Genomic DNA, 13,592 nt, shown 5'->3' with positions numbered 1-13,592 from the left:
CTCGACCCCATACAAACAGATGTGCAACCGGCACAATGCCGAATAATCACCACACGCACTGCTCACAATCAGGATGCATGTACACTCACCGCTCGACTCCAGACGGGTCTGCTTCTCTAGGACCTGGACGTGGAGCGCTGGGGATATGCGTTCCAGGACCCCCATCTGTTCTTCCGACAAGTGGCCCCGGCGCCCCTTGGCATCCGCTGCCTTCAAGAGGCGCCGGGCCTTGTTCAGGGTCCTGGACCTGAAGTCCTCCCAGCGCTTCCTGACATGTTGTAAGTCCCGGACTGCCACCCCCTCCGCGTTGATGGCAGTCACGATGTCAGTCCAGATCCGAGTCCGTCCTTCCTTGTCGGCGCGGGAACTTCCGAAGAGGGCATCATACTGCCCCAGGACTTGCTCCACCAGGACACCAACTTCGGTGGCACTGAAGCTGGTGCCCCTCTGCCTCTCTGGCCGGGGGTTGTCAGTGGTCACAGATGGTGTTTGCCCCGACATGACAACCCCAGAGGCAGGAGTGGGTGGGCAACTGGGTCCTGGGGCTGGGCTGTGGAGCGATGGAATTCCAGTCGGGAGTCTTCGGTTCCAGCAGGGGTGGTCACAGCAACAGCACCCCTGGCTGATGTGCAGGCAGCAAATGGCAGTGCACGTGGGCAGCAGGCAGTCAGGCAGCAGCAGATGGCAGGTGGGAGCGTGCTCGGGGCTCTGGGGGGCAGTAGTTCGGCCTTCTGGGCAGGAGCGTGGTCTTCCGTGTGCTTACGCGTGGCCAGCTTGGTATGGAGTGATTTGGCACGTGAAAATCCTGCACGTCAGCGTGAAAACCGAGGAAAGGCCCTTAGCGCGTAAGCGCGTCAGCACACATACGCGATTCTATTGGACCAAAGGCCCTCAGCGCGTAAGCGCGTCTGTGACGTGACACGCACGGGTGTTTCCCACACAGCACGTGATGACAGAGCACACGTGGAAAGACTGCACGTCAGAGTGTCATTGCGTGTAATTGGACAGCACGTCAGGGTGTCATCGCGTGTAATTGGACAAAAGTGCACGTACACGCGATTGGCCTATGTACGTGTATATCAGGTGTGCGCGGACACTTACACACGCAAGTACGTCAGCGCACCTGTATCCCGGTGTGCGCGGGAATTTCCACACGCTATTGGACTGGGTACTGGATTTCAGGGCTGCGCGGGTCACACGCTCGCCTACAACACGCGCAACGCATTAATTTGCGCGCTAAAAAAATAACAAGCTCAGACCCAGGATGAACATATCGTTCCTAGCAGCAGTGGGCGTGGCCTACCAAAGGAGGAGGAGGAGGATAGTCAGGGCCAGAATATTCACACCCAGAACCAGCCTTTTCGGGATGCCTGATGACCAGGTGCATGTGAGGTACAGGTTTCCACCACACATCATACTGGACCTGGTGAGTGAGTGGGAGGATGACCTCACATCACCCACCCTGTGCTCCCAAGCACTCAGCCCCCTGGAGAAGGTCCTCAATGTACTGCACTTCTTAGCCACTGGATAATTTCAGCGGACAAGTGCCATTGTGGGTGGTGTATCACAGGCCACCCAGTCACGCTGCCTACACCAGGTCTTGAACATCATCACTGCACGCCCATCAGTCCGCAGGCACATATACCTGCCCAGAACCCCTGCAGAAAGGCATGCTGCCGCCCTGGATTTCTACGCTGTGGCACGATTCCCCAAAGTCCTAGGTGCCATCGACTGCACCCATGTGGCTCTACGTCCCCCCAGGGCATCTGAGCACATCTATAGGAACCGCAAGCACTGGCATTCCATCAACGTGCAGGTAGTATGTAATGCCAAGGGAATCATCACCTCAGTATATGCCAACTATCCCGGGTCAACCCACGACAGCTTTATTTACCGAATGTCCACCCTAAGCCGGGACCTAGAAGCTGGGCGGCATGGCGATACATGGCTGCTTGGTGAGTATGAATGCCACTGCACATGCATGCATGTCAGATACTGAGCAAGGTCACAACCCCACCAATGATACCAATCACCACCTCCACAGGGGACAGTGCCTACCCTCTCAGCCCCCACATGATGACGCCAATTCGGAACCCCACCACGCCACCCCAGGTAAGATATAACGCAGCCCACATTACAACCCGGGGCATAGTGGAGCGCACATTCGGAGTGCTGAAGTCACGCTTTCGCTCCCTTGACCGTTCTGGCGGGCAGCTGTTGTACGCTCCCCCAGTAGTGTGCAGGATCATAGTGGCAGCATGTGTCCTGTACAACGTTGCAACACGCCGGGGCCTGGCCGTGGACATGGTGGTGCCCCCCCATCCCCAACCACATGCACAGCCGCTGCGCATGGGAGGGGAAAGGGCACAGGGGGAGGCAGCCCGTACACAGCTAGTGGCTAATAACTTCACATAGAAATCACACCCCTGTGGAGTGCACACTGCCCTGGCACATTCCATCTGACAATCAATGATGACTCAACCTGACACTGATCCTGAATTTCTGGAGAAAGAACCGTGAAAACCATATCAGCCTGAGATTGTTCACCTGGAAGTGTCACAATGTGTGCATCCCTACCCACACAGACACCACCAATGCAGTTTTGTGAAGTTACACATTCAAGCAGCTAAAATGAATACCCACTTGCAAAATGAAACAAGAGGACAGTGCCATGTCAGCCAACCCAACCCCAGCACCGCCACACCACACACCTTGCCATGTCATGATATTTGCAGGTAAACAAAGTAATCCCCACAACATGACACTAGTGTCACAATGTACAGTGTCCCTATTAGAAACTTGCAACACCTGAAATGCTCACAGTAATGCCGGACCAACAACAAGCTTGAGCACGTACTACCATTAACATGACATCACTAATTTTAAATATTAGTAGTCTCACCACCTGGAAATGCCTGCACTCCCACCACTACCAACTGTGCAGTGTTGGCGCCATGTAGAGTTGTAGGTGCACTGCTGCCAACATGGACCACATCTCCAGACTAGAGGTCCTTGTGTAGACATGAGGAAGGGACCTGCAAATTGGGAGGTAGACACAGAAGATGAGTTACACATCAATGCAACATGCATTGTACAACACAACAGCAATATGCACTAGGAATGTATACACAGTATTGACTACAGACTGCCCACACAGCTCATGGGAGTCCAACGTCACTGTGTAATTCACTGTCACTTGGGCACACCCTTTGCAAGCCCATGGAAACGGGAAGCAGGAGGGGTGTGTGTGACTCAAACCCAAGCATCTGAACCAAATACATTACAAGCCTGCATGTGCCCAGCCACAATGCAGCGTATGCCCACAGGAACCACGGAAGCCAACAAATCGTCCCAAAAAAATTGGGAATAAAATAAATAAAAATAAAAATAAAAATAAAAATAAAAAGAAAATAAAAAATGGCCATTGAAGGGCCCGGGGGGGTTGGGGAGGCCACCCAGGAGGTCCGAGGACAGGATGCACACCAGAACCCACCTGTGTGGATCCTGGGAAAAAAAAACACCTCCATGGGCTCATGGCCCACATGGCTACCCTATTGTGGGAGTATCACTGCTGTCGCTATTATCACCCTGTGCAGCTGCATCCGGAGGTGGTTGCACTATGGGAGGCAGCCCACGCAAGGCCCTAGTCTGCTCCTCCATGGCTGCAAGCATGCGGGTGTGGTAGGTCTGGTTTGGAGGATGAGTGTGCGGAGGTCCCCATGCAACAACTCACGGGATGCCCGGACCTCCGCCCTCGTTGCCTGCATCTCAGCTGAGAGCGTACGGGTGAGACGCTCCAGCTGCTGTTCTGTCCTTTGGTGTGTTGAAGCCTCAAGCTCAACAAGAGTCGTCCTGAAGTGAAGGAGCTCCTGCCTCAGGGCTTCCCTGTGGCCCTGGGACTCAATGGAGATGGCCTCCTGCAGAGTCGCCAGTGCCGCCCGCCTGTCCCTGTTGGACCCCAACATGTCCTCCCTGTGTGACTGGCAGATGGAGTCGGTTGCCTGCTCTAGTCGCTCCATCAGCCTTTCAGGGGGGACAATGGAAGTGGCCACCGTATCCATGGCCTGAGCCATCATCTCGGATGATGCTGCCTGTTGGGTTGCCATACCGTAAATGGATTGCTCCCATGCGGTATTGCCAGGTGGCGTACGGCCACCACGTCGGCGGGCACCACACCTGTCTGGGGCAAGGCGAACTGCGCCTTGCTGTGCCGGCACTGCCTGAGGCTGCAGGACTGCATTCCCCCTCTGATCTGCTGGCCCAGGAACAGGATCAGATGTCGCGGAGTGTGACCCTGCATCCGTAACCCCCAAAGGCGTAGCTGCCAACACTGACATCCCCATTGAGGGTTCTGACCCTGGTGCAGGTGGGTGAGACAGAACAGAATCCCTCCCTGGAACACTCACCTGCGACGGCACGTAGGTCTCATCCGAATCAACACCTGAGTACAGCTCGGGGGAGGTGCAGCCAGAGACACCCCTTGAGAGCAGGACCTGCAACACTTGTGGGTTCTCACCCACCACCACACCACGTGCCTCACTGGTGGTTGGTCGGCCCTCGGACCCCTCCTGGGTCTGCACCATCTCCACAACCCCAGCAGTATCAGGTGCGTCTTCCCCTGCAAAGACATAAAAACAAAGAAATGGAAACAGGCATTAGCACCATGGCACACAATGAGGGCTGAGAAGCAAGAGAACCAGTACTTGTTTGACACATGTCCCACATGACTAAAACCCTCCCATGCATGCACCCCCACTGCGTATGAAGGGCAGGCAAATGGCACACACTGATGACACCAAGATGGAAGATGAACACATTTTCTGCATGCTGCCTGACAGTGGCATCACACATTGGCCTGTGATTTGCAGGTGAAACACACATGCCATCACACAGATGGCATGTACCATTGCTATTGAGTGAAGATGGAGAGGAGGGCAGCACCTATTCATTCAGTCCAGTTCCCGCATGTAATAGCTTTTTTAATTCAAACAAGTCAGATTCTTCACCTGGAGCTGCCAGTCCGAAATGGTGCAATTGCACAGGGACATGTTTGAACAAATGATATCCAGGTAACAAAGTCACTCCACTTTACCATAGCCATGTCAGACATGTGACTAGAGGACTGCGACATGCCTAGTAAAAGTGGTGGAATGCAAACAATCTGACTAAATGAACAGTGAAAAATTAAGCAACAATATTGTTGTGGCAAGGTGACACTTCAAGGGCAACTGGCGTGCAGTTGGGCTAGATGTCTACTGTTGGCAGAAGGGATACTGCTATGGCCAAATGCAGCTGCGCAGGATGTATTGCATGAAGCACATGGCTGACCCATACGACTCAGGCGCACACACTCTCACCTGTCACACAAACAGAAGCCCTCACACACACCATGCACATGGATGAGACACACATGCATGTGCAATCACCGGACAATGCCTCGTAATCAGCCAAATCTCCCACGCCTTGGATCTGTTCCTCCGTGACGTAGGTCCCAGCGACTGACTCATGTGGAGTGAGTTCCATGTCTACTACTGGAGACCCACCTCCAGTCACTAGAGTTGCGGCATGACTTGAGGCCAGCTTACTCTTTGCCCTGCGCTTTAGGTCATTCCAGCGCTTATAGCAATCATTGGCTGTGCGCCTCACGATTCCAAGGGCACTTACGATGTCCGCAACGGTCTGCCAGTGTGCCTGGCGTTGTGCAGGTGTGGTCTTTGATCCTGCAACAATGACCATCTCGTTGTCATGTGCGGACACATACTCGACAAGTGCATTCAGTTCGTCATCCGTGAAGCTGGGCTTCCTGGATGGGCCGGACTGTGTAGCCGTGTCTGGGGCATCAGCCTGTGCAGGACGAGCACTCTTCCTCTTCCGCTTGGAAGGTGGTGGTGATCCTGAGTGTCCTGCGCCGCTCTGGACACTAGGGGCAGGAGCCCTGGTGGACTCTGTATCAGGAGTGTGGGATTGCACACTCAGCATGGGAGTTGGTGCAGGCATTGGCTCTAGTGTGATGGTGTCAGGGGGAATGTCAGCAGCATGGACTAGGACCGACACTGTCTGGGCTGGGTGTGTGAGGGCTGGGGTGGATGGAGCTGCAGCTGCCCCTGCAGCCTCTCCGCCCTGCCTACTTGGTGCAGCAGATGACCTTGGTGCCCCAGATGCACGTGGCATGGTGACATCAACGTGCACCAGCGCACGTGTCATAGGCCTGCTGACCTGGAAGTCAGCCATGGAGTCAGCCAGGTCTGGTGCCACAATGGGCTGGTCCAACAAGGGCTGAGCATGGATGGTGTCAGCCACATCAGCCTCAACGGGAGGAGGGGGGATTATGGGTGCCCTTGACTGGTCCTCCACACATGGGGGGACAGGCTCACCCTGCAAGTAACGACCACGTCCCCTACCGGATCCACCACGGCCACCACTTGTGGCTCTTCCACCTTTGCCACCCTTACGGAATCCTCGCCTCCCAGCCATGGCACTGATGTTAATGTGCGTATGGGAGTGGCTGTAAAATATTGTCCTGGGCAATTGGGGGTCAATGGGGTTGGGTACCAGATGGTAATTGTACCCTAGTGCTCTTGCAAGGCTGATTGTAACCCCTGGGGAAAGATGACGGGTCACGCTACGCACAGGAGCCCCAAAAAAGGGAGATGACGTGTACGCAACCCCTCCTAGACCACGTGTGCAGAAAGAAAAACCTGCACTACGCTGTGGCACCCAGTAACACAAGAATGAACGTATGTGTGTCACACGCAGCCTAGAATGACCTCTGAAGGGGTAGGCTACACACGGGGCAAGCACAGATGTTAGATACGTGCGTGACTCACCGTCTGCCAGGTAAAAGAGCGTGAAAAAGGAGCTCGTTTGGTTAGCAACACCCCCGCCAAAAGAAGATTTGTACGCTGTCTGAGGAGACAGGACAACAGTAGAAGGGAACACTGTTTGAGGGAACAGGCCCAGGTAAACCAGTAAAAGAGAAAAAAGAGAAAAAGCTGTCAGAGGTAACAGGGAATACGAACTTGAAACGCCGTGAAGTAAATCGCGTGTGAAACGACAAGAAGTACAGAATTCACCCACTTGCTCTCCACGAAAAGCACGTACAAGGAAATGGTGTTCTACGCATACCTTTCATACAGGCCCACACGTCCAGCGTCACTTACGCGGCGTGTACGCGCTAGGGCCATTTCCACCAATTACACGCTTTGTCACTTCTGCGTGTAGGGCCATTTCCACCAATTACATGCTTTGTCACTTCTGCGTGTAGGGCCATTTCCACCAATTACACGCTTTGTCACTTCTGCGTGTAGGGCCATTTCCACCAATTACACGCTTTGTCACTTCTGCGTGTAGGGCCATTTCCACCAATCACACGCGATGACACTCTGATGTGCAGTCTTTCCACGTGTGCTCTGTCATCACGTGCTGTGTGGGAAACACCCGTGCGGGTCACGTCACAGACGCGCTTACGCGCTGAGGGCCTTTGGTCCAATAGAATCGCGTATGCGTGCTGACGCGCTTACGCGCTAAGGGCCTTTCCTCGGTTTTCACGCTGACGTGCAGGATTTTCACGTGCCAAATCACTCCATACCAAGCTGGCCACGCGTAAGCACACGGAAGACCACGCTCCTGCCCAGAAGGCCGAACTACTGCCCCCCAGAGCCCCGAGCACGCTCCCACCTGCCATCTGCTGCTGCCTGACTGCCTGCTGCCCCTGCACTGCTGGGGGGTGGGGGTGGTGGCAGACATGAGTGGGGGCCTGGTGGAGGCTGCCCCTCCACTGCTGGTGGGTGGGGGTGGTGGGAGACATGGGTGGGGGCCTGGTGGAGGCTGCCCCTGCACTGCTGGGGGGTGGGGGTGGTGGGAGACATGAGTGGGGGCCTGGTGGAGGGTGACCCTGGATGCTGGGGGGTGGGGGTGGTGGGAGACATGAGTGGGGGCCTGGTGGAGGGTGACCCTGGATGCTGGGGGTTGGGGGTGGTGGGAGACATGAGTGGGGGCCCGGTGGAGGCTGCCCCTGGTGGCTGGGGGGTGGGGGTGGTGGGAGACATGGGTGGGGGCTGCTGGCAGGTGCCCCACAGTGCTGGGGGGTGGGGGTGGTGGGAGACATGCATTGTTGATCAGTAGTGCAAGGTGACATGTGGGTTGGCTGGGGGGCATGCCCATGGTGGATGGGCTGCCTGCGGGACATGAGCAGGGGTGCAGGGTAGTCCCCCGTGGTGTGGGCTGCCTGCAGGGGCCGTGGAGGTTGTGGAGCGTACACCTGGGAGGACCCACACGGCCAATTCACGTGTAGTACTCCCCAGAACCCCTGAAATACACATTCCCTGCTGGTATCGCGTGTGGAACTTCCCGCGCACCCCTGAAATACACGTACCCTGCTCGCACTGGGACTATCGCATGTGTAACTTCCCGCGCACCCCTGAAATACACGTACCCTGATGGAATCGCGTGTGGAACTTCCCGCGCACCCATGTAATACACGTACCATGCTCGCACTGGCCCATTCGCGTGTGGAACTTCCCGCGCACCCCTGAAATGCATGTACCCTGCAGGAATCGCGTGTGGAACTTGCCGCGCACCCCTGAAATACACGTACCCTGCTGAAATCGCGTGTGGAACTTCCCGCGCACCCCTGAAATACACGTACCCTGCTCGCACTGGGACTATCGCGTGTGGAACTTCCCGCGCACCCCTGAAATACACGTACCCTGCTCGCACTGGGCCAATCGCGTGTGGAACTTCCCGCGCACCCCTGAAATACACGTACCCTGATGAAATCGCGTGTGGAACTTCCCGCGCACCCATGGAATACACGTACCCTGCTCGCACTGGCCCATTCGCGTGTGTGACTTCCCGCGCACCCCTGAAATACACGTACCCTGATGAAATCGCGTGTGGAACTTCCCGCGCACCCATGGAATACACCTACCCTGCTCGCACTGGCCCATTTGCGTGTGTAACTTCCCGCACACCCCTGAAATACACGTACCCTGATGGAATCGCGTGTGGAACTTCCCACGCACCCATGTAATACACGTACCATGCTCGCACTGGCCCATTCGCTTGTGGAACTTCCCGCGCACCCCTGAAATGCACGTACCCTGCAGAAATCGCGTGTGGAACTTCCCGCGCACCCCTGAAATGCACGTACCCTGCAGAAATCGCGTGTGGAACTTGCCGCGCACCCCTGAAATACACGTACCCTGCTGAAATCGCGTGTGCAACTTCCCGCGCACCCCTGAAATTCACGTACCCTGCTTGCACGGGGCCAATCGCGTGTGGAACTTCCCGCGCACCCCTGAAATACACGTACCCTGATGAAATCGTGTGTGGAACTTCCTGCGCACCCCTGAAATACAGTTACCCTGCTGAAATTGCGTGTGCAACTTCCCGCGCACCCCTGAAATTCACGTACCCTGCTTGCACGGGGCCAGTCGCGTGTGGAACTTCCCGCGCACCCCTGCAATACACGTTCCCCGCTTGGCGTTTGCTGTTTGCCAGCCCGGTGAACTGGTCCAGGGTTAGCGCAGCCCTTTGCGATGATTTAGCGATTTTGATGGCTTTTCCTTGCGCGAGGGCGTTCTTGGGGGCGTTACTGGCGCTGCTGCAGGGTCGCTGCGATTCTCTGCTCCACGGCTGGTTTGGAAGCCTGAAATCCATGAATACGCTGTGCGCGGAAATCGGTTTTAGCGCACGTGCCTGGCGCAGTCAATCGCACAAGGACACTCTGCGCCAGCCGCTTGCGACACTTTTCTGCGAAATTCTATGAATTACCCTGTTAATATTTGTACTTTTCCACACCACTAGCTTACTTTTTTTTTGTCATCTGAACCCCAGTTTAGTAACACATACATTCAAGAATACCTATCCCTACTAGTTTTAGTTCCCAATGCACAATCACACACCATTACATACATCTTTATCATCTTACTCAAACACTCATGCACACAGCACACATACATTCCAGAACACCCCAACCCATATCTTCTTTATTTTTTTCAACAGACCCTAAAGAATGCCTACTAAAAGTCAAGTCCGTTGAAAGCAATGCAAAAGTAGAGCAAATGAAAATAAAGGTGTCCAACATAAGCATCCATCTCTAGCAGAATTTGTAAAAAAAGTTGAAACAAAACAGCTAATACAATCATTTAGTGAAACACAAGAAGTTTCAAGTACAACAACTTCGCTTCCTCTATCAAAATGTAAAACAAACCAAAAAACAATTAACAGAAAATCAGCTATCAGTACAGATAAAACTACTTCTTCAAATTTTAATGTAGTGCAAAGTAAGCATACCAAGAAAAGTATTTTAGCCAAAATATACCGTCACAAAGTCCTTCAAAATCTTATAAAAACAGGAGAGAAATCAGGTTCAAAGCTTAAAACCTATCGTAGGAAATTAATCTTAGAAGCATTGATGGACAGTGCAATTCTTCTCAAAAGAAATTTATTTATTTTACTGTTAAACAAAATGAAACCACTAACAAAACTAATAACTAAATTACAAAAAAGACTTCTCAATAAGCGAAATATCAACAGAAAGAACTTCTTAAGTATCAGCGGAGGTGAATGGAATCACACTACAAGCACAGACACATATTTTAATGAAGAAGTGTACAAACAAAAGCAAACGAATACAATTGCCATACATAGCAGTGGTCGAGGTTATGAAAAAGTGAATAATACCATTATGGAACAAGAAGTACTTCTTACAAAAATATGCCCTGAAAACTTAGAATTACCCCTCCATTCAACTGAATCAGAACGTCTAGTGTACAAATGGCCATGCACGTCAATGTGTAACATTCCCAAACAATGTTTCAAATCTTTATGCCAATTCCTCAATAAATATGTAAAAAGCAAAGACAAAATCAAAATTAAATTACTGCAAAATATAGATACCTGTCCAGTGCGCAAGTACACAGGACTACAAGGACATTCATTGGTCTGCATTACAGGACCTACTTGTAAAACCACTTTCCATGATATCAAAAGGATATCAACACATCATTCAACTATAAGAAATCTAGTCTATAAACTGTACTATGCTAAAAGTCCTGCTTTAGCACTAGCACAGTTAAATAACATCCTTCTACATGGTACAGCAAAAGACCTACTTGAAGAAATTCACTATATCCAGAAAAAATATTTTGGAAGTGAAAGCCATTTACAGAATGAAATAGCTTTAAACCAATTAAGCAACAATTCTACACATGGCAACCTTTTGCTAAACACATACAAAAAAGAAATACCAAAAATTTAAAAGTACATCAGCTGAAGTACCAAACCATGTATGTGTATGTTGCCGTATAATTTTTTATAAAAGTAACACAAAAACTGTGGATCTATCATACAAATAGAAGACAATGAAGATTCTAAATGGTTTGAATTAGCTCTCTACCTTGTAGCAGAAACCAAATATGAAATAACTGAGCCCTTAATACTTTGCAGTTATTGCACTACAAAACTTGACAACAACCAAACTCCTTCACTTTCTATCACAAATAATTTGGAATTATACCCAGTGCCAAAACCTCTACAACAACTTAATTTATATGAGAGCATCATAATTCAAACAGTACACCCATTTCGAGCAATAATACGCCTTCAACCAAAAACAGCAAAATTACCTCCCTCTGAATTGGTAAAAGGTATTCGTGAAAAAGTAGTTTATTTACCATTAAATCTAAAAGAAAATGTGCATACTCTAGGAGTGCAACGTCCAATGCAGCAATCTTTAATTATGTTAGTAAATGTAGTATCTACAAAAGACAAAAAATATGGCAACAGCTGGTAGATTTATATAAAGTTAGACAAGCCTTCCAATATCTTAAAGAGAATAATGAATATTACAAAGAAATTAATATTGAAGAAAACTTGAAAGATACAACTGAAATAATTCAAGAAACACAAGAAGCTGGTCAATTTGAGCTACTAGATCCTGCTACAATATCAAATACTTTAGACCATTATACAATTCATCCTTTTCACTGTAATGACACCGTACAAGATGTACTGGAAACTTACCAAATGCGTCAAACAAAAGGATCGCCAATCAGTATATGGGAAAAAAGTATAGAAGCACTTGCTTTTCCTCTACTCTTTCCAACTGGCAAAGGAGGAAGGTATGATGATAGACCTATTCAAATATCAGCTTCAGAATACCGCTCATTACGGATGTATTCTAAAGATCCCAGATTTAGACAAAATGTGGAATACATATTTCACCTACTCTTTGAAAGTGAACTAGCAACTTTATGTTACAGAGTTGCACACATATTAAAATCAGGATCACACTTTCAAAATATGACAGCTACACAATTATTAGAGAAAGTGCAACAAAAGGATGAGGTTTTACAATCAAATATTACAAATCTATTAGCAAATATCCGTGGTACTAAAGAGTACTGGTTTCGACGTCATGGAGATGTACGTTGTATGATCAGAAACCTTGCTCCACCCACTTGGTTTGTTACATTAAGTTGTGCAGAATATGCATGGGAAGATTTCCATGATTTCCTACGCATATCAAATAAAAACAAAACAAACATAGATATTCTAACACCTGGAGAACTTTGTTCTTTGGATCCTGTTAATGTTTCAAGATATTTTCACCATCGCTTCATTGCTATGCTACATTTTATTTGTAATAAAACTGTTCCTCCCCTTGGAGAAGTGCAACACTTCTTTTGGAGAAAAGAATACCAACCCAGAGGAGCACCACATATCCACATGCTTTTATGGATTAAAGATGCTCCTAAATTTGGTCAAGACAGTGATGCCACTGTTTTACAGTTTATTGAAAAATATGTCACTTGTGAAATTCCATCAGAAGCCACAAATAGTGATCTTTGTGCACAAATTTTACAATTTCAAAGACACAAATGTGGAAAATATTGTCGTCGCAAATACAAAAACAAAGGCAAATACTACACCAAATGCTGATTTGGTTTCCCTAGACCAGTTACAAATACAGGTCAAGTAAACAACCTCATGTCTTCAGTTAGACATAGGCCCTCATTACGACCCTGGCGGAAAGGGGAAAACGATGGCGGAAATGCAATACCGCCATCGAATAGCGCTCGGTGCGACTATGACCCGTCACCGCAAAGTACGAAGCCATTAGCGACACCGTAGTGAACGCCAACGCTAACTGCACTAAGCACGCGCGCGCGCGCCATGCCAAACCGCAAACACCACCATGGTGCAACGGTACGCCAATTCCGACCCTAGCGGACATGTACCTAACGCCATCAGGCATGGCGGAATGGACCATTCCGCCATGGCGAGAAGTACGGCATCGCGAATCAACCGTAAACGGCCCCACTGAGTGCCTGTACACCGCTCCCTGCCCACAAAGTACAACACCCTGTAGGTGCAATGAAGTCACAATGCAACCATTGAAATGTACAAAGCACCCATGCATGCCAACGAACAAAAGAAACACAAGAGGGGCCAATGGGAGCTGCAGGGCACAGATGGCACGAATACAGAAGCCATCCCAATGGACATGACCACAGTCCCCCCCCCCGAAACGCACGCAAACACAGGCACCTGTGACCAGCAACATTCCGAAAATCACATCATTCCAC

Source organism: Ambystoma mexicanum, chromosome 6q (genome assembly GCF_040938575.1).
Source record: "Ambystoma mexicanum isolate Mex_15411 chromosome 6q, UKY_AmexF1_1, whole genome shotgun sequence".
In the NCBI taxonomy this organism is placed as follows: Eukaryota; Metazoa; Chordata; class Amphibia; order Caudata; family Ambystomatidae; genus Ambystoma; species Ambystoma mexicanum.
This window is presented reverse-complemented; position numbering follows the sequence as displayed.